This window comes from Somniosus microcephalus, chromosome 3 (assembly GCF_052327205.1).
Source record: "Somniosus microcephalus isolate GS21.2 chromosome 3, FLI_Smic_1.0, whole genome shotgun sequence".
NCBI lineage: Eukaryota > Metazoa > Chordata > Chondrichthyes > Squaliformes > Somniosidae > Somniosus > Somniosus microcephalus.
This window is the reverse complement of record NC_140989.1, coordinates 192772931-192794465: the sequence shown is the minus strand read 5'-3', so window position 1 is coordinate 192794465 and position 21535 is coordinate 192772931. Positions and strand designations below refer to the sequence as shown.

The 21535-nt window shown below is 48.7% G+C and overlaps 1 protein-coding gene and 1 pseudogene across 1 annotated transcript in view; both read right to left on the bottom strand.

Annotated features, from left to right (window-relative positions):
• The window catches only part of mei4 (meiosis-specific, MEI4 homolog (S. cerevisiae)), a 796394-nt gene that overhangs the window by 457723 nt on the left and 317136 nt on the right, over window positions 1-21535 (bottom strand). The window lies entirely within an intron of this gene.
• LOC147121645 (uncharacterized) lies at window positions 15293-21386 on the bottom strand (annotated as a pseudogene).

Below are 21535 nucleotides of genomic sequence, written 5' to 3'. Positions count from 1 at the left end.
ACGGTATACATCAGCGGTCCTAGTCGTGTGCAAATAGTTCCAGGCTGCCATTTCTCGGTACGGAAGTCCCGGGCCAAAACTGGTTGACCTATCTGGAAGGTTCTAGTTGGCCTTTCATTCATGCTTTGAAATTGCCGGTTCTCTACGTCCCTTCTGACGTTTGGCTTGACCAAATCCAGCCGGCATCTTAGTCTTCTATTGAAAAACATCATGGCGGGCGTTTGGTTTGTAACCACATGTGTTGCATTCCTGTATGCAAACAAGAAGTTATCTACCTTATGTTGTAGATTTATGTCTTCATTACCCATGGCCTTTATGGCCTTCTTGAAGGTCTGGACAAACCTTTCAGCCAATCCATTGGTGGCGGGATGGTATGGGGCGGACGTGTAGTGCTTAACCCCATTGTTTTTTAAGAACTTCCTGAGTTCTTCGGATACAAATTGCGGTCCATTATCAGAACAGATCTGTTCAGGCAGCCCATTCCTGGTGAATATGGTCCTTAATACTGTGATAATTTTTTCCGTGGTGGTGGAGGACATCTTTATTACCTCCGGCCACTTGGAGTGTGCATCCACCGCGATTAAGAACATTGAGTCCATAAATGGACCAGCAAAGTTGATATGTACCCTTTGCCATGGAGATGAGGGCCACTCCCATAAGAACATAAGAACATAAGAACATAAGAAATAGGAGCAGGAGTAGGCCAATTGGCCCCTCGAGCCTGCTCCGCCATTCAATAAGATCATGGCTGATCTGATCCTAACCGCCAATCCACTATGACAGGACTATCTCCTGAATCTAACAGCATTAGACACACGAAAACAGGAGCAGGATCAGGCTACACAGCCCCTGGGCCCGCTCCGCTACCCACAGGGCCCTGACCTATCCGAACCTAGACTTATGTCCAAAATTCCTGCCCGCTCCCCGTAACCCTTCATTCCCTTTTCTACTAGGAAACTGTCTATTTCTGTTTTAAATTTATGTAATGATGTAGCTTCGACAGCTTTTTGGGGCAGCATATTCCATGGACCTACCACCCTCTGAGTGAAGTAGTTCCTCCTCATCTCAGTTTTGAAAGAGCAGCCCCTTATTCTAAGACTATGCCCCCTAGTTCTAGTTTCACCCATCATCTGGAACATCCTCCCTGCATCCACCCGATCCAACCCCTTCATAATCTTATATGTTTCAATAAGATCGCCTCTCATTCTTCTGAACTCCAATGAGTAGAGTCCCAATCTACTCAACCTCTCCTCATATGTCCATCCCCTCATCCCCGGGATTAATCGAGTGAACCTTCTTTGTACTGACTCGAGAGCAAGTATGTCCTTTCTTAAGTATGGACACCAAAACTGTATGCAGTATTCCAGGTGCGGTCTCACCAATACCTTGTACAACTGAAGCAATACCTCCCTATTTTTATATTCTATCCCCCTAGCAATGAAAGCCAACATTCCATTGGCCTTCTTAATCACTTGCTGCACCTGCATACTAACCTTTTGAGTTTCGTGCACCAGGACCCCCAGATCCCTTTGTACTTCAGTACTTTCAAGTTTCTTGCCATTAAGATAATAACTTGCTCTACGATTTTTCCTGCCAAAGTGCATAACCTCACACTTTCCAGTATTGTATTCCATCTGCCAAATCTCTGCCCACTTACTTAGCCTGTCTATGTCCCCTTGCAGGTTTTTTATGTCCTCCTCACTCACTACTTTCCCTCCCATCTTAGTATCATCTGCAAACTTTGACGTGTTACACTCGGTCCCCTCCTCCAAATCGTTAATATAGATTGTAAAGAGTTGGGGACCCAGCACTGACCCCTGCGGAACACCACTGGTTACTGATTGCCAGTCTGAATATGAACCATTTATCCCAACTCTCTGCCTTCTGTTAGATAGCCAATCCTCTATCCATGCCAGAATATTACCCCCAATCCCGTGATTTTTTATCTTAAGCAATAATCTTTTGTGTGGCACCTTGTCAAATGCCTTTTGGAAGTCTAAATACACTACGTCCACTGGTTCACCTTTATCCACCCTATATGTTAATTCCTCAAAGAACTCCAGCAAATTTGTCAAACATGACTTCCCCTTCATAAAACCATGCTGACTTTGTCTTATTAAATTATGATTATCCAAATGTCCTGTTACTGTCTCCTTAATAATGGACTCCAAAATTTTACCTACCACAGATGTTAGGCTAACCGGTCTATAGTTTCCAGCCTTCTGCCTACTGCCCTTTTTAAATAAGGGTGTTACATTAGCAGTTTTCCAGTCTGCCGGGACCTTTGCCGAGTCCAGGGAGTTTTGGAAGATTATTACCAATGCATCCACAATCCCTACCGCCACTTCCCTCAAAACCCTGGGATGTAAGCCATCAGGTCCAGGTGATTTATCCGCCTTGAGTCCCATTATTTTACCAAGTACTACTTCCTTAGTGATTTTAATCGTATTTAGCTCCTCCCCCCCTATAGCCCCCTGCTTGTCAAGTGTTGGGATATTCTTGGTGTCCTCTACTGTAAAGACTGATGTAAAATATTCATTCAGTGTTTTTGCCATCTCCATATTTCCCACCATTAATTTCCCGGTCTCATCCTCTAAGGGACCAACATTTACTTTAGCCACCCTTTTTCTTTTTATATAACTATAAAAACTCTTACTATCTGTCTTTATATTTTTTGCTAATTTACTTTCATAATGTATCTTCCCTTTCTTAATCAATCTTTTTGTTATTTTTTGCTGTCTTTTAAAGTTTTCCCAATCCTCTATCCTCCCACTAGATTTGGCTACCTTATATGCCCTTGTTTTTAGTCGAATACTATCCTTAATTTCTTTACTTAGCCACGGATGGCTGTCTTTTCTTTTACACCCTTTTTTTCTCAGTGGAATATACTTTTTTTGGAATTTGTAAAATAACTCCTTAAATGTACACCACTGATCATGTATCATCTTATCCTTTAACCTATTTTCCCAATCCACTTTACTCAATTCCGCTCTCATACCTTCATAGTCTCCTTTATTCAAGCTTAGCACGCTTGTTTGAGATACAGCCTCCTCACCCTCTAACTGAATATGGAATTCAACCATGTTATGGTCACTCATTCCAAGGGGATCCTTTACTAGGACATTTTTAATTAATCCTGTCTCGTTACACAGGACCAGATCTAAGGTTGCTTGCCCCCTGGTTGGTTCAGTTACATACTGCTCAAGAAACCCATCCCTAATACACTCAATGAACTCATCCTCAAGGCAGCCCTGCCCAATTTGATTCGTCCAATTTATATGATAGTTAAAATCCCCCATAATTATAGATGTAGAGGGGCTTGTGGTGGGGCGTTTTGGACCTTCTGGCATCCTAGACAGCTCTTGGTCATTTCTTCGATGTCTCCATCGATACCTGGCCACCACACAAACGCTATGGCTAAGTTCTTCATTTTCACTCCACCCAGATGCCCCTCGTGAAGCTCCTTTAGCACTCTATCCTTGAGTTTGTGTGGAATCACCACTCTGGATCCACACATCAAGGTTCCTCGGCACACTAACAGCTGTTCTCTTCTTTGCGAGAATGCTGGCAACAGTGGTTCGCCATGTGCTGGCCATCCCTTCACCGTTAAATCGTAGACTCGTGAGAGAGTCGGGTCATTTCGCGTTTCCTTTTCAATGGTAGAATTTGTCACCGGTAGACATTCCACTATGGTCGAGTGGAATATCTCCACTGGGTCCACTGTAGGCGCCTCTTCCACCGTTGGCAACGGTCGGCGCGATAACCCGTCAGCATTCCCATGCTGTTTTGTTCCTTTGTACTCTATGTCATATTGGTGTGCCCCTAGGAAAAGGGACCACCTCTGCAGCCTTTGCGCTGTCATAATGGGAACGCCCTTTTTAGGGTTGAATATGGAGACGAGGGGTTGATGGTCAGTCAACAAGGTAAACTTTTGTCCGTGTAGGTAATGGTTGAATTTCTTCACCCCCCACACCAGGCTGAGTGCCTCCCTGTCGATCTGGGCATAGTTACGCTCAGCTGAGTTTAATGAGCGTGACGCAAAAGCTATCGGCCGCTCCGAGCCATCAGGGAATCTATGCGATAATACCGCTCCCACGCCGTAAGGGGATGCATCGCACGCCAGTCTTATTGGCAGTGATGGGTTGTAATGAGCCAACACTTCCCTGGACATGATCAAGCCTTTGCATTTATGGAAGGCACGTTTACAGTCTTCGCTTCATTTCCAAACTACTCCCGTTTGCAGCAATGCATTAAGCGGGTGCAGAACCGTCGACAAGTTTGGTAAAACTTTATGATAGTAATTTACTAATCCCAGGAACGACGTTAATTGTGAGACATTTTCAGGTGCTGGGGCCTTTACGACCGCTTCAATTTTTTCAGGTGACTTATGCAACCCTTCTTCATTAATGACATGGCCACAATATGATATTTGTTTCTGGAAAAATTCGCATTTGGGGCGATTTGCTCGTAGGCCCCGTTCTCTCAGCCTCGTGAGCATCTGCTCCAAGTTGGCAAGGTGCTCGTTGTCGTTTTCTCCTGTTACAAGGATGTCGTCTAGGTAGCATTGAGTCCCCGGAATCCCTTGCAGGACTTGCTCCATAGCTCTTTGCCAGATAGCCGGAGCTGATGCCACTCCGAAAACCAGTCGATTGTACTGGTACAGGCCTTTGTGTGTGTTTATCGTGAGATACCTTTTAGAGGCCTCCTCAACCTCCATCTGTAGATATGCCTGTGCTAAGTCAATTTTGGTGAAACGTTTCCCTCCGGATAGTGAGGCGAAAATATCTTCTATCCTTGGAAGAGGATACTGTACCGTGTGAAGAACCGGGTTTATAGTGACCTTGAAGTCTCCACAGATGCGGACTTTTCTCTGTTCTTCAGATTTATCATTATTCAACGTTTTCTTCATGACCGGGACGATGGGTGTTGCCCACTCGCTCCAATCTACCTTGGATAACATGCCTGCTTTTTCCAAATCCTCCAGCTCTGCCTCGACGGCTGGACGAATTGCGTATGGCACCGGCCTTGCCTTAAAAAACTTGGGAATTGCCGCATCTTCCACTTTTATTGAGGCGGTGGCGCCTTTCAGGGTTTCTAGTTCCTGTTGAAACACTTCTTTGGCGTTAGCCAAGATTTCTTATAATCGTCCAGGTATGACGTCATCATCGTTTTTTTCCTTACTGGTCACCGTCAGTGCTTGAATGGAGTGCCAGTCTAAACGTATCTTTCTGATCCATTCACGTCCCAACAACGGTGGACCACCATCTGGCAGAACGTATAAATACAACTTCTGTATTTCCTTGCCGTTGTATACAACAGGCACCCTTATTTTCCCTCTGGGGTATACTTTCTGCCCCGTATATTTCTTCAAGACAATGGATGTGTCTTTCAAAGGTATATGCGGAAATAGCCGCTCATAATCCCGTCAACTCATGACGGTCAGAGCTGATCCTGTATCTTGCTCCATTTTGACTGGGGACCCCGCTATCGTGAGGGTAACCCAAATGGTCTGGTAATCTTCTTTGGCAATTACATTATGTAATTTGAGACAGCTTAGTCTCTTGTTTCCGGAGTCGCTATCGCTCTTCTGGTCTTCGGAGCTACTGTCCGTCATCATTTGTACCTTTCTGTACTTTTCCTTATTCACCTTTTTACTGTCAGCGGATTGCTTTCCAGATCTGCATACACGTGCAATGTGTCCCATCTTTCCGCATTGCCTGCACGCTTTGTCCTTGAACCAGCAGTCCTTCTGGTCATGGGTGGATCTGCCGCAGCGATAACATCTCTCGAAACCCCATGTCATTTCATGGGTGCCGAAGTCCTGTGGCTTTTGCTGTATCTCTGCAGCTCCTCTTGCTGCTGCTTCGTATGATACAGCCACACTGAAAGCCTTGTCCAGTGTCAAATCTTTCTCAGAAAGTAGTCTTTTCTGTGTTCCTTCGCTTAGGAGACCGCAGACGAATTTGTCTCGTAGAGAATCTGCCAGTCCTGCCCCGAATTGGCAGTGCTTTGATAGCTTTCATAATTCGGTGAGGTAATCAGCGTTACTTTCATTCTTGTGCTGATTCCTCCTGAAGAATTTGAATCGTTCCACTATCAGCAGCAGTGTTGGGTTTAAGTGCTCCTGTAAGGTATCAACAATCTCCTTAAAATTCTTGTCCATTGGTTTGGCTGGAGTGATCAAGTTTCATAACAGCCCGTATGTCTTTGCGCCCATCAGATTTAGAAGTACCGATGCCTTTGTATCATCCGCTACTTCATTTGCCTTGCAATATACCTCCAATCTTTCCACATATGTGGTCCAATCTTCTATATCACTATCGAAAGCAGTAATATTGCCAGTCTTTGGCATCTTGAAAATCTAAAATGGCGCTTCCCGCGCTTTTCTTTCTTCCCCGCCGAGTTAAGATGGTGACTGCCGTGCTTTCCCGCCGCTGCCGCTGCTGCCAACGCTGTTGCTGGCGATTAATTTTCTTTTTTTTTTAATGGCGACGCACTATGGTCTTTGTGCCTCCCGAATCGCTGCTGCCAACGCTGTTCTCCGCGGTTCCCGTTGCGACCTGCAGCTTTTCGCGGTATTTCTATTTTTTTTATATATCGCTTCAATAGTTTCTCCATTACTTGGAGAACCGTTCCCAGCGTGGAGCGGACCCTCTGGGACTTTCCCCACCCTCTGCTCAGTCCAAACGCCGACCTGCTTTGCAGCACCGGCCGCGCCCTGAGTGCTCCACCCTCTCTCTCTCTTTGCTTCTGCTTCCCGACTCGCTGCCCGGCCCCGTTGCAGAGCCAACCGATCGAGCTCTAGCCCGCCGCAGCCCAGGAAGGATCAGTGCACTACCTGCCACCAGCCCGTTTAGCTGGGGAAACCACAGACTGGAGACCAAGCCTGGCCCTCGTTTTCGAGTTTCTTCGAGTTATTTTTTTTTTTCTTGCTTCTGGCTTCGACCTTCGTCTGAGGAATCGATCCACTTGAGGTGCTGCCGAATTGCAGGTAAGTTCGTTTCTAACTCGTCGCCACTGTTAGATCCGTGTGTTAATGGAGACACGGAATGCAGGAGTTGATTTAACAAGTGTTTACTGAACAAAGTCTGGAGGTGAACTAACAACACAAGACGCTACACAGGCTTATATACCCGAGTGGTCACTACTGGTACTACAGTATACAGGGGCTTCAAAAACATAGTTGCTCTTAAAGGTACATACACTACACCCGGGACTTCAATTATACTTCTCAGGAGAAACCTCTTTCTCCTGCCCAAATCAGGTTAGTCTTTGTTTAACTTTAGGCAGGCTGGGAACACAGCGGGGTAGTTATTATATTTTAAAATACTTTGGGATGGCCGGTAAAGGGCCATCTCTGGTCTGGAATGAACTTCATTGCTTTTAATGTCCTGGTGATGTCCTTAACGGGTCCTTGATGCGTTCCTCATGAATGAAACTGTTCCCCTTTGTCTGGGTAAACATTTAGATGGCCTTTATCTACAGGCCGATCTTGACTGGATCTGCATCCAATCTATATGTATAAGTGGGTGTCTGGTTTCGTTTTCTCAGAAACGGCTTCCAGAACCTACTGTGGGTTGAGTCCGCAAAGCTGTCTGAGGACTGCAGGAACCATTTTAAAGTGTCCCAACAAGTTGGTCTCGGGGTCTGGTGGCCATTTTGTATGCCCCTTTTTCCTGGGCTTCTTTTAAAACAGTCTTTAAAATCATGGCTCCTTCTGCCATAGACCCTTTATAATATAAAGTTCAATTTTGTGAATCCTACAGCATATCCTTCATTTCACTGCAGCATTTACTTTAAGATAAGTCTGAAAGCAGCCTACCACCAAAGAAATGATTTATTTATATTGGTTCTCTTTTAAGCCTTCAGTGCTACCAACTGTACCACCTTGAGCCAGGAAAACAGGACATTGTGGCCACACAATTATCTGTGTCACTCTGTAAGTCAGCACAAGGGGTCATATTTACAAATTAAAGGCAATAAAAGAAAATCTTGCATGCTGGAGGAACATTTTTTAAATTAAAAGTGTGGTATGTTAACAGATTACCAGCAAGACAAAGCCTTAGCGATTTCACGAAGAAATTAGGCAAGTTCTTGTTTCAGAGCTGTTAGAAATGCATGATGGGAATACTGCAGATAGGTGGGCTGGATAGACTGAAGGTCTTCTCCTGACTGAAATTCTTACAATGTAACTGATGGGAGGACAGCCAGTCTCACCTGCTTAACAGACAACAAGTTCCATAAAGTGCTTAATCTAGAAGTCGAGCCAAGAACTGGCAAAACCGACCCAATGAGGATACGTGAGTCTGCATGTCACTCAAGGCTATTATTTGAAATATGGAAGAAATGTCTGAGGCATATTCCATCTCTCAGGAATATCTTAAAGCACTCCACATACAAAGTATTATTTTGAAATTCAGTGACTGTGTTATGTATGTGAACACAGCAATCATTCTGTGCACGATCCGACAAATAACAGTTCTATATTTTTATGCTGGTGTCGGTTGAGGGAGAAATCCTGGCAAGACACCAATGGTCCCGACTTTTGTGTCGTTAACAACCCATTTATGCTTAAAATCGGGGTGGTAATGAGATGAATATCGCATGGGAAGGACTGGAAACTTGACACTGGTTGTCGCACCCACCCTACCCCCACCCCGTGCCCACCCCCCCCCCCCCAACCGTTCTGATTTTTGAGCAGATCTCGATTTAGGCAGCCAGAGCTCCTGCCGAAAAAAGGTAGGGGCCTAATGAAAATTGGGGTCCAATGGCATTGCAAAGAATGATATTTTCAAGACCCTTGACATAACTTTTAACTCTGCACTCATTACTACCACCAGTTCCTCATCCTGCCAACAAACCATGGGAGGTACACCTTGGGGGGCAGCAAGTTCCAGCAGTACTGAAAGTGTCTCAGCTGCTCTCAGGTAAGTGCTCCGAGGGGAAGCAAAGAAAAGTTTTGGGAGAACTTTTGCTAGCATTACAGTGTGGTTTTTGACTACTTAGATCATTCGAAATGGCTTGCAGATCATGTGGAATGTTCTGAACTCTTAAGGAGCCTCTGCCAAAGCACCTTTTTCTTCATGGGGTTCCTTCTGACAATTCCACCCAGGCAAGAGAAGGAGGAGGAGAAGGAGCAGCAACAGAAAGAAGTAGCAAACAGAGCTGCAGCTGCAAGGAGAGCAAAGAGAAGGAGACATGCCCACAGGAATCATTTCCCTCCCAACAGAGTTTCTTGGCCCAGGACAATATACCTGCAACTCTCAGAGGAACAGTCCCAGAATCGGAATTAAAATATAAATGAAAACCAGACAAATAAACACTAAATATATTTATTACAAAATTATTTATGACACAACACCAACTTTACCCCTTGCTACCTTTGCTTTACTTAACTGTGACATTTATAAAACACTGAGGTGAAATAACTTAGAAATTGGATAATTGGCCTAGACATTGGATGAGCCCTGAAATCGGGCAGGGGCACCGCACAGCGATATCTTCCTGCACCTCTTCTAAGTGGTGAAGGCAGCATGCAAAATTCATGCTGCCTGCTCATTAACATGATTGGAGCGCTGATCTCAGCGCTAAACACGCTGCTGGTTGCCTTAACGCACAATGGGGGGTGGGGGGGTCAATATCGGGTGCAGTCTATTGGCCAATAAAGTTTGGCCTACTTCTTAAAGGGGAGGTGCTTTGTTGTAGAAGCACCTCATTGACGTTGCAGAGCATGCCATGGCACAGCAACCAAGGGAAAGAGCAAAAAGGTTTTCAGATGTTGCACTGGTGACCTTGGTCCTGGGGGTCCAGCAAGGCTGGCTGTCCTTTACCCGCAGGGAGGCAGAAGGCCATCTAAGGCCATTTGCAAAAGGAATTGGGAAGAGATTGCACTATCCGTCACTGCCACCAGTGTTGCCCCAAGGACGTGGATCCAGTGCCGCAAAAAGTTTAATGACCTCACACGGGTGGTCAAGATGAGTGAAGGCTACAGCAAATGCCATGATGCATCAACTGCACCACAAGCCTCACACACTGCCCAATGCACCACACCCCCAGCACTCACCTGCCAACAATCTCTATCTATCACCACTCATACCTCACAATCATAGCTTTACTTCACCCATATAACCTTACCATTGCTGCAACACTCACACCCACATCTCACACCTTGCACACACTGACAGCTATTCAACTATGGCAGGAACATCACCCAAACACATTGCACCACACTCACTTCCCTTTCACTTTCAGGAAAAGGTGGCACATAACAGGAGGGTGCAACAGCAGACGGGAGGCGGCCAAGCCACAATAAAGAACCTGACCAACCTGGAGAAATCAGTGCTTGAAATTATTGGAGGGGCAATGGCGGAGTCCGTGGCCAGTGGAGATGTTGAAGCCATTGCTGATGGTGATGGTATGGTTATACCTAATCCTTCTCACATCCCACTTCCCCCTCATCCCACAATCTCTTACCACTTACAAGCTGCTGACGGTGTATGCACTGATATCTTGCTATCGCCCCCTCCCCTCACCACAACCCGACCTTTGTGCCTTTCTGCTGTCAGATACCCAAGAACTGCCAGCAGGCCAGCCTGACCCTCATGTTGAGCAAACTGAAGGAGGAGACAAACAAGAAGAAGAGATACCGGCAATGCATTTGAAACTCGCAGACACCAGCTCAGAAAAGGGCACTGCGCGGACTTTAAAGGGTAGTATAGATGCGGGATCTGCACATGGTGAGTCACTGGGCATGAGTGGGCTGCAGCCAGGCCAGGGGGAAAGGGTAGATTGAGTTCGGATCCCCAGAAGGCGAGTTAGCACACGTGTTCTGCTCCACTCAGATGATGACCTCTATGGGGCAGCCTTCAGAGGAAGGGTAATGGGCATGCACATGGAAATGCTAGGTGCAATGGCAAGGCTGCCAGAGAGCCTCTTGTCAAGGAGCATGGAGGAGTCCGGCTCAAACATTGGACAGGGCTTTGCACGGAGCTTCGAGCCCATGATTTCCAGGATGGAAATGATGGACAACTCCATGAGACCATGTGGATCCACAGTTGATGCTAGGTGTGATGGGCGATCTTGCAGCTTGCTTTGCAGCAAAGGCGGAAGCGACCCAATGTCTCAGTTCTGCAGTGGAAGCGCAACTGGTCTCCTCTAGGCTCAGCTTGCTGGCAAGCAAGCTCAGACTGCTGTCATCATTGCTGGGTTTACAAGTCTCGAAAGGGGCTTGCAGCGAGTCGTAGCAGGCCAGTGGTCTGTCCTCCAACAGATTTCTAGGAATGTTGAGGCGCCGCCCCGGGGCAACTCCCCCACGGAAACACAGCAACCTTCCACCAGCCATGCTGCAGCCACTGAGGGAGCACTGTGTAGAAGCACTAGAGTAGGTAAAGGCACATGAAAGACAGACACTAAGGAAATGCACACGGGTGATTAGTTGAGATTGTCATTTTGATTGCATTTGAATAAATTTATGAATTATGTTTGGAATGTGTGTTTTGTGGTGGCTCTCGTTTCAGCTTTGTGCCCAGGAGGACGGTGTGATGTTCTGTGACAGAGGGATGGTACGATGGGGACGTGGTGAAAAAAGGGGATCTGGGGTTTCATTCACTCGAATCAGAGTCTGATGAGGCGCTCACGGACAGCCCGTCCGAAACTGGGATTTGCTGCCTGCCTCCTCCCTCTCAGCGCTTACTCTTCCTCATCCTCTTCCTCCTCCTCTTCCTGAGGTGCTCCTGCAATCCCTGCTAGCAAAGGCTGTGCCCTCATGATGGCCAAGTTGTGGAGCATGCAGCAGACCAGCACGAAATGGGGCACCCACTCAGCCGAGTACTGGAGAGCTCCTCCCGAGCAGTCAACACAGCGGAACCGTTTATTGAGCACCCTGATGGTCTGCTCAATGAGGTTCCTGGTGGCGGCATGGCTGTCATTGTATGATTGCTGGGTAGTAGCGGTGGGGTTGTGGAGGGGAGTTATCAGCCAGGTGCAGAGCGGATAGCCCTTGTCTCCGAGCAGGCACCCTCGAGTTTGATGTGGTGGCTGGAAGATTGCTGACACATCCGACTGGCGCAGGATGAAAGCATTATGGCTGCTGCCAGGATAGCGGGCATTCATCATCATGATGCGCCGGGCGCGGTCGCACACCAACTGCACATTAAGCGAGTGGTAGCCTTTGTGGTTACGGAACATCTCAGCATTGGTGTACGGTGTTCACAAAGCAACGTGTGTGCAGTCGATGGCGCCCTGCACCATGAGGAAGCCCGCTATCCTGACAAAGCCACATGCACATTTGTCCTGGTCTCTGTGTTCAGATAGAGGACATTGAAGTCCCTTCTCCTGGTGCAGAGAGCCTCTGTGACCTCCCGGATGCAGCGATGGATGGCGAACTGAGACATGTCAGCTATGTCTCCTGCTGCTGACTGGAAGGATCCAGTGGCAAAGAAATTGCGGACCACGGTGACCTTGAGGGCCACTGGGAGGGCCGTGGTCACCCTGCTCTGAGGCTGCAGGTCTGGTTGCTGGAGATGGCAGAGTTCTGTGACCACCTCTTTGGTGAAGCGGAGCCTCCTAATACACTGCTCCGGGCTTAAGTGGAGGTAGGAGATTTGCTCTCTGAAGACCCTAGGTGGGGAAGGCCTCCTGCTGAAAGCCCTCCTGGCCCTCCTCCTCCTCTTTTTTTCTGCCTCCATTCCATTTCCCAAAGATACTCGAGCGTGTGGTGTGAGCAGAAGCCTTTAAATGAGAAGCAATGCTTTCTCCATTTGCAGCAACACTCCCTGTAACCTCAGCAAGTTTAGAAACTGCAAGAGTTGCAGAAGCTTAGACAGAGCCAATAGAACTGAAAAAGCAAGCCAGCTGCAAGTTGTCATTGATGATCCCTTTAAATCGCGCTGCTGGAGGCTCCTTCCTGCTGCTGAATGCTTGATCAGCTGGTTGTGATTAAGAGAGGGCAGTAAGTGGAGCTGCGCGTCGTCAATGGCAGACCGTGCGTCAAATGAGCGTTGCACACTCATTGACGTCATGATCTGCCTCATTTCCATTTCTCTAGCGAACGCAGTCGATGGCAGCGTTGCTGACCTGCTGAAAATGGCGGCCGCTGCGGGAACCCCTGGAAGCAGGCGGAAACAAGTCGGCTGCCATTTCTTCAGCAAAGCAGGCCTTAACGGCCGGCGCTAAGCCGCTGAATTTCTAGGCCACTATTTCCACTGGTTGGGGAGTCAGTGAAGAAGGGTCATCAATTTAAATTTGTGATTAAAAGAATGAGGGGAGAGGTTAGGAAAAAAATCTTCACACAGAGGATTACTGGAGCATGGAATGCTTTGCCACAGTGGTTGAGGCAGAGACCATTGTATCCTTTAAGGAAAAACGAGTTAAATATTTGAAGCAGAGGAGGTTAAAGGCTATGGGGAGTGAATGGGGCAGTGGGATTAGTTTTGGATTGCTGCAGCAAAGAACTGGCACAAATTTGATAGGCTGAATGGCCTTCTTCAGTGATATATCCTTCTTTGGCTCTCAAAAACATTGTGACCTAGAAATTCGGGAGCTTAGCGTCAGCCATTAAGGCCTGTTTTGAAGAAAAAATGGCAGCTGATTTGCTTCCGCCCACTTCTGCCGGTTTACCCAACGGCCGTAATTTTGGGCAAGTCGGCAGTGCTGCCATTGCCTGCGCTCGCTGCAGTAATGAAAATGAGGCAGATCGTGACATCAATGAGTGTGCAACGCTGAATTGACGCACAATCTGCCATTTTGAATGTCGCCACTCCACTTACCGCCCGCTCCTAATCATGACCAGCTGAGCAAGCGTTCAGCAGCAGGAAGGACCCCCCAGCAGCGCTATTTAAAGGGATCATCAGCAACTTGCAGCTGACTGGCTTTTTCAGTTCTACTGGCTTTGTCTAAGTTTCTGCAACTCTTGCAGCTTCTAAGTTGCTGAGATCGCAAGGAGAGTTGCTGCAAGTGGAAAATGCCTTGATTCTCATTTAAAGGCTTCTGCTCACACCACTTGCTCACAGTCATGGGGGTTCTACTTCCAGTCCCCCTCGTGCTCGAGTATCATAGGGAGATGGAGCTGAGGCAGCGAAGAAGAGGACAAGATGCTCGCAGAGGAAGAAGGAGGAGGGGCAGGAGGGCTCTCAGCAGGAGGTCTTCCCCACCTAGGGTCTCCCGAGAGCACTTCTCTTACCTCCACAGTGTATTAGAAGGCTCCACTTCACCAAGGAGGTGGTCACATAACTCTGCAAACAGACCTGCAGCCTCACAGCAGGCAATCATGGCTCTGCCAATGGCCCTGAAGGTCACCGTAGCCCACAAATTTTCGCCAGCTGATCCTTCCAGTCCGGAGCAGGAGACACAGCTAACATCTCCCAGTTCACCGTCCATCGCTGCATCTGGGAGGTCAGAGAGACTCTCTACTCCAGAAGAAGGGATTTAATTGCCTTCTCTCTGAACAGCGAGAAGCAGGACGAGCGTGCATGTGGCTTTGCCAGGATAGTGGGCTTCCCCATGGTTCAGGGCACCATCGACTGCACCCACGTGGCTTTGTGAGAACCGTGTAACAATGATGAGATGTTCTGTAACTGCAAAGGCAACCACTCACTGAATGTGCAGTTGTTGTGCGACCACGCCCAGCGCATCATGATGGTAAATGCCCAGTACCCTGGCAGCAGTCATAATGCCTTCATCCTGTGCCAGTTCGGTGTGTAAGCAATCTTCCAGCCACCACGTCAAACCCGAAGGTGGCTGCTCGGAGACAAGGGCTATCCGCTCTGCTCCTGGCTGATGACTCCCCTCAGCAACTCCACCACTTGTGCTCAGAACTCATATCATGACAGCCATGCTGCCACGTGGAATATCATTGAGCAACGGTTCCGCTGCCTTGGCCACTCGGGAGGAGCCAGAGCGGGTGTCCCATTTCATGGTGGTCTGCTGCATGCTCCACAACTGGGCCATCATGAAGGCACAGCCCTTGCCACCAGGGTCTATGGGACCACCTCAGGAGGAGGAGGAGGAGGAAGAGGAGGAAGAGGAAGAGGGGGAGAGGGAGGGAGGGAGGGAGGACGCAGGCAGCAAATCCCCATTCTGGACGGCCTGTCCGCGAGTGCCTCATCAAACTCCGAATCGACTAATTGAAACCCCAGATCCCCATAGCTCCCCACATCCCCATCGTACCAGCCCTCTGTCACAGAACATCACAGCATCCTCCTGGGCACAAAGCTGAAATGAGAGCCACCACAAAACACACATTCCAAACATAGTTCATAAATTTACCCGAATCCAATCACAATGACAATATCAACTATTCACCCTGGTGCATTTCCTTAGTGTCTATCTTTTGTGTGCCTTTACCTACTCTAGTGCTTCTTACGCACTGCTACCCCAGTGGCTGCAGCATGGCTGGTGGAAGGCTGCTGAGTTTCCGTGGGGGAAACTACAGGTGGCCTTGCACAAGGACCTCGACCAGCTGTGGACCTAGAAGGCCCGGCTGTAGACTGCACCACCTCGGCTTGAGCAGCAGCAGTCTGGGCTTGCTGGCTGACAGGTAGTGCCAAGGGCACTGGCGGAGTGGCAGCGGTGGGAGTAGGAATGCTGTCATCCTGAGAAAGGACGGCAGGTTCTTGCACCACAGACCCACTGCCACTCCCCCGGGGCGGCGCATCAGCATTCCTACAAATCTGTTGGAGGACAGATTCCTGGCTTGCTATGACACCCTGTAAGCCTCTTTTGAGACTCGTAAGCACAGCGATGATGGCAGCAGTCTGAGCTTCCACTGCAGCAATGAGACGTTGGGTGGCTTCCGCCTGTGCTGCAATGGAAGCTGCAAGATCACCCATCACGCCGAGCATTATCCATGGGTCCACAAAGTCTCTCCAGAAGTTGTCCATGATTTCCATACTGGAAATCATGGGCTTCAAGCTCTGCGCAAAGCCCCGTCCAATGTTGGAGCCGGACTCCTCCATGCTCCTTGACACTGACAAGAGGGCCTTTGGCAGGCTTGCCATTGCACCTAGCATTTCTCTGTCCATGCCCATCTCCCTTCTTCTGAAGGCCGCCCCATCAAGGTCATCATCTGCGTCCTCGTGCATGAACTCGCCCTCCAGGGTGCTGGCACATGAGCTACCCTTTTCCCCTGGCCTGGCTGCAGCCCATTCATGCCCGGTGACTCATCACGTGCAGATCCCGCCTTTATATTACCCTCTAAAGTACACGCAGTGCCATTTTCTGAGCTGACATCTGCGTGTGTCAAATACAGAGCTGATGTCTCAGCTTTTTCTTCTTCTCCGTCAGTTTGCTGATGATGATGAGGGACAGGCAGTGCTGGTGGCACTTCTTGGGTACCTGAAAGCAGAAAGGCACAAGGGTCAGGTTGTGGTGAGGGGAGGAGGAAAAGCAAGATATCCATGCATACACCATTATCAGCTTGTAAGTGAGAAGAGATTTTGGGATGAGGGGAAAGTGGGATTTGAGAAGAAGGTTTAGGTATAACCATACCGTCATCATCAGCAATGGTTTCAACTTCTCTGCTGGCCACGGGCTCTGTTACTGCCCCTCCAATAATTCCAAAGATAGATTCCTCGAGGTCAGGCAGGGTCTCAATCCTGGCTTGGCCGCCTCACATATGTTGTGTGCCACCTTTGCCTGCAAGAGAAAGGGAACTGTGTCAATGAGTGTGGTGCAATCTGTTTGGGTGATGTGCCTGTCATGGTTCAATAGCTGTTAGTGTGTGCAAGGTGTGACATGTGGGTGTAAGTGTTGCAGGAGTGGTAAGTGTGTGAGGGTGAAGTGAAGCCATAATTGTGAGGTATGAGTGGTGATAACTAAAGATTGTTGGTAGGTGAGTGCTGGGGGTGTGGTGCATTGGGCAGTGTGTGAGGCTTGTGATGCAATATGGCATTTGCTGTAGCTTTCACCCACCTTGACCACCCATGTGAGGTCATTAAACTTTTTGCGGTACTGGATCCACGTCCTAGGGACAACACTAGTGGCCTTGACAGATTGTGCAATCTCTTCCCAAATCCTTCTGCTGATGACCTTAAATGGCCTCCTGCTTCCCTGTGAGTAAAGGACAGCGCGCCTTGTTGGACCAAGGTCTCCAGTGCAGCATCGGAAAGTCATCTGGCTCTCTCTCGGTTGTTGGGCCATTGGGTCTCCAGACTGATAATGAAGTGTTTCTGCAATGAAGCACCTCCCCTTTAAGTAGTGCAGAGAGCCTAGGCCAAACTTTATTGGCCATTAGACTGCACCCGATATTACCACACCTCCACGCCCCCCATCACCCCCCCTCCCCCCCCGGTTCGTTGTGTGCTAAGTCATCAGCAGCGCATTTAGCGCTGAGATCAGCACTCCAATCATTATAATGAGCAGGCAGCACGAATTTTGCGTGTTGCCTGCACCACTTTGAATAGGCAGAGGCAAATACCACTGGCCCGTGCGCCTGCCCGTTTTCGGGCCACATTCAATTTCTCAGCAAATGTTTCCCTAACCATTCTATCAACGCCCCCTAGTGGGCGAAATTCGGTTACATCCCATTTGGGGGCGGTAGCTGACTTAATGCCAGACATTTAGCGCCCGATGCAAGAGTACCACCCTGGCTGCCAAATTGGACTTACCGGCCCAGCGAGGAAGCGGAGCGCTATCTCGGGCGCTCCACTTCCTCTTGGAGCGGTGTTGTGGGCACAAAGCGCAGTAATGCCAGAGCGCTATGAGGCTGCTCTGCGTAGCGCTGACTCGTTTCAGCGCCCCACCCCTTTCGTTAAAGGGAAGGGCTGCTGCGCACTCTGCAGATGGTTTGATGGCCTCCACTAGCCCACCAGGGTGGCGTGATGTCATGGCTGCAGTCCAGCACCGAGATGCGGTGCCGCATGGCACAATGGCGGCCATAGACCACGCCAAGGGCCGCCAAGAGGGGCCAACCTGGAGGTCAGCCAAAATAATAAAATGGCGGCGCGGGGCACAGCCGGACCTCCCCCTTAATTACTGCCCCACCAGCGGTGTGCGGCCCGGTTCACCACCCGTGAGGCTGTCGCTGATATCGCCTGCGGCAGCCTCGTGGGGCGCAGCCAAATTTCTGCCGTGGCGGGGCACTAAGGGGTCACATCGCTCAATGATGACGTTATCACCGGCGGTGCAGTGGCCCGGGGCGCTACCAGCTAGTGCCTCAGTAGTGCCCCACCGAATTTCTCAGCAGGCGCTATTAGCACCCTGCCTGGGCGATAAGTCCTTTGCACCCTGTTAGCGCCCCCCCCGGAGGCGCTAACGGCGGGCACAAAGGAGGCGAATTTTGCCCCCTTAATATTTAAAAAAACTGCTATTAAATCTGCTCTTTCTCTGCTCCAGTGGAAATACCATTTGCCTGAACCTTTCTAACAAACTTCTTATGTGACACCTTATCAATCATCTTCTGAATATCCATATATATTACATCAACTATGCATTCCTCTTATCTAACCAGTCATATCTTCAAAGAAACTCTATAAAATTTGTCCTGATCCTTTAACAAATCTGTGCTGCTGTCCTTGATTTAACAACGCATTTCTAAATGGTCACTAATTTTACCTGAAATTATGAATTTTAAGAATTTGCCAGAGTTGACGTTAAATGAACTGGAACCATAGTTCCCCAGTTTATCCTTCTATACTTCATTGAAGAAAGATGTTATGTTGTCTATTCTCCATTCTACTGGCACAGTTTTCATATTGAAGGAGGATTGAAAAATTTTGGCGAAAGCCTATGCTGTCTTGTCTCTTCTTTCAACAGCCCAGGTTCATTCCATCAGAGCCCGTGACTGATCCATCTTGCGTTTTGCTCATGATTTCTACTGTATCCCTAACAACTGCTTCATATCCTCCTCTAGTACTAATACTTCCACTATCATTTGTAAAAAAACAATGTAATATATTTGTTTCATATCTCGGCCATGCCTTCATCCTCCACAACTGGACTCCTTCCTTCAGCCAGGACAGCTCCTACCCTCACTTTAGCTATTCTTTTACTTATTATATAATTATAAAAGCCCTTACTATTTCCTTTATATTATCTGCTTATTTTATCATGTCTCTCCCTTTTAAGTTTCAGTTTAGCTTTAATCTCATTATTTATCCACAGAACTCTACGGGGGAAAAAGTCATGTGGCGTTAGCACCACAAGATGGCGCTAAAATAGCATTGACAGCTATAACGACAGCTGATGCTGGTTCCAGCGCCGCACACCATATTGGTCTTATCGGTAGCGCTGCTGGTAAACTCGCTCGCCAGGGACCTCGCTATCATGGAGATCGTGACGTCAGTGAGTGTGCAATGCTCACTGGACGCCCGATCTCCCAACTTCCTTATAGCCAATGCACTCAATGGCTGGAGTTAACAACAGGTTGAGGTGGCGTGCAGTGCAGGAAGCCAGCTCCTGCAATGCTATTTAAAGGGATCATCACCAATCGCTCGCACCTGACAGGTTTGTGAAGTTTGAGTGGCTGTGTGTTAGTTCCTGCCACTGCAACAGTTTTCTTTAGAAATGTCAAGGTTCTTTGGTGTCAGGAGTGTTCTGGCAAGTACAAAACTGCATAATTATTTCTGGAAAGATTCAAACTACATAATTTGCTATGATTAATGGGGGCTGTGCTGGCAGTCGACCTCGCCCTCCAGGATCTACAATGGAGGGAGCGGAGGCAGCAAAAAGATGGGAACATGTGCGCAGTGAGTGGAGGAGGGACATCAGGGCTCTCAACAGGAGGCCTTACCCTCTGAGGGTATTCCGACATCACTTCTCCAACCTTCAATTAAGTGAGGAGCAGTGTATTAGAAAGCTTCGCTTCACCAAGGAGGTGGTCACGGAACTCTGTCACCTCCTGCAACCAGACCTCCAGTCTCAGACCAGGGTGACCACGGCTCTCCCAGTGGCAGTCAAGGTCACCGTGGCCCTCAATTTCTTCACCAGCGGATCCTTCCAGTCTGCAGCAGGAGACATATCTAACATCCCGCAGTTCGCCGTCTATCGTTGCATCCGGGAGGTCACTGACGCTCTCTCCAGTAGGAGAAGTGACTACATTGGCTTCCCCATCACCAGAGAGAAGCAGGACGAGTGTGCATGTGGCTTTTCCAGGATAGCGGGATTCCCCATGGTGCAGGGCGCCATCAACTGCACCCATGTGGCTTTGCAGGCACCGCATAACAATCCTGAGATGTTCCATAACCGCAAAGGCTACCACTCACTTAATGTGCAGTTGGTGTGTGACCACACACAGCAAATCATCACCGTCAATACCTGCTATCCTGGCAGCAGCCACGATGCTTTCATCCTGCGCCAGACTGGTGTGCCAGCACTCTTCCGGCCACCACATCAAGCTCGAGGGTGGCTGCTCGGAGACAAGTGCTATCCACTCTCCACCTGGCTGATGACTCCCCTCCGCAACCCCAACACTCGTGCCCAGCACTCATATAATGAGAGCCATGCTGCCACCAGGAACATCATCGAGCAGACCATCGCCTTATTGAAGCAATGGTTCCCCTGCCTTGACTGCTCGGTAGGAGCTCTCCAGTACTCGGCTGAGCGGGTGTCCCATTTCGTGGTGGTCTGCTGCATCCTCCACAACTTGGACATCATGAGGGCGCAGCCCTTGCCAGCAAGGATTGTGGGAGCACCACAGGAGGAGGACAAGGGAGAGAAGGATGAGGAGGAGGACAAGGAGGAAAAGGACAAGGAGGAGAATGAGGAGGGAGGAGGCAGCGAGACAATCGGCTTTCCGGACAGGCTGTCTGTGACCAGCTCATCAGACTGCACTTCGAATGAATGAAACCCCAGATCCCCATTGCTCATCACATCCCCATCATACCATCCCTGTCTCACGCCATATCACAGCGTCCTCCTGGGCGCAAATGTGAAATGAGAGAGACTACAAAATATTCCAAACACCATTAATACATTTATCTTTAAGCATATCACACATATCACATGAATTCTAATAACTATTAATCCTTGTGTCTGCCATAGTTGAATAACTGTCATTGTGTGCAAGGTGTGAGATGTGGGTGTGAGTGTTGCTAGGTAAAGATTGTTGGTGGGTGAGTGCTGAGGATGTGTTACATTGAGCAGTGTGTGAAGCTTGTTGTACAGATGGCAGTATGTGCATTTGTTGAAGCCTTCACTCACTCTGGCCACCCGTGTGAGCTCGTTAAACTTCCTCCTGCACTGGGTGTGGGTCCTGGGGACCACAGTGCTGCCCATGGCGTGGTGGGTCACCTCCTTCCACATTTCCACATAGCCCGGCAGACTTGTGGCGAGGGCCTCCTGCCAGTTGACGGGTACAGGACCACCCACCTTCTCTCCACCACTAAAACCAATGCCTCCAAAGCTTTATCGGAAAACCTCTGGGCTCTCTCCCTTGGGCGGTGATCTGCCATCAGCATTTGTAAATAAGTGCTCCTTCTCTTTGTCCTTCTTATGGTTGTTGAGGCAGCTGCACACCCAACAATGCTGAGAATGAGGTGCTGCAGCATATTGGTCCAACTTTTCAGTGTAACGCCAAAGAGCTTGGATTTTTAGACGAGTA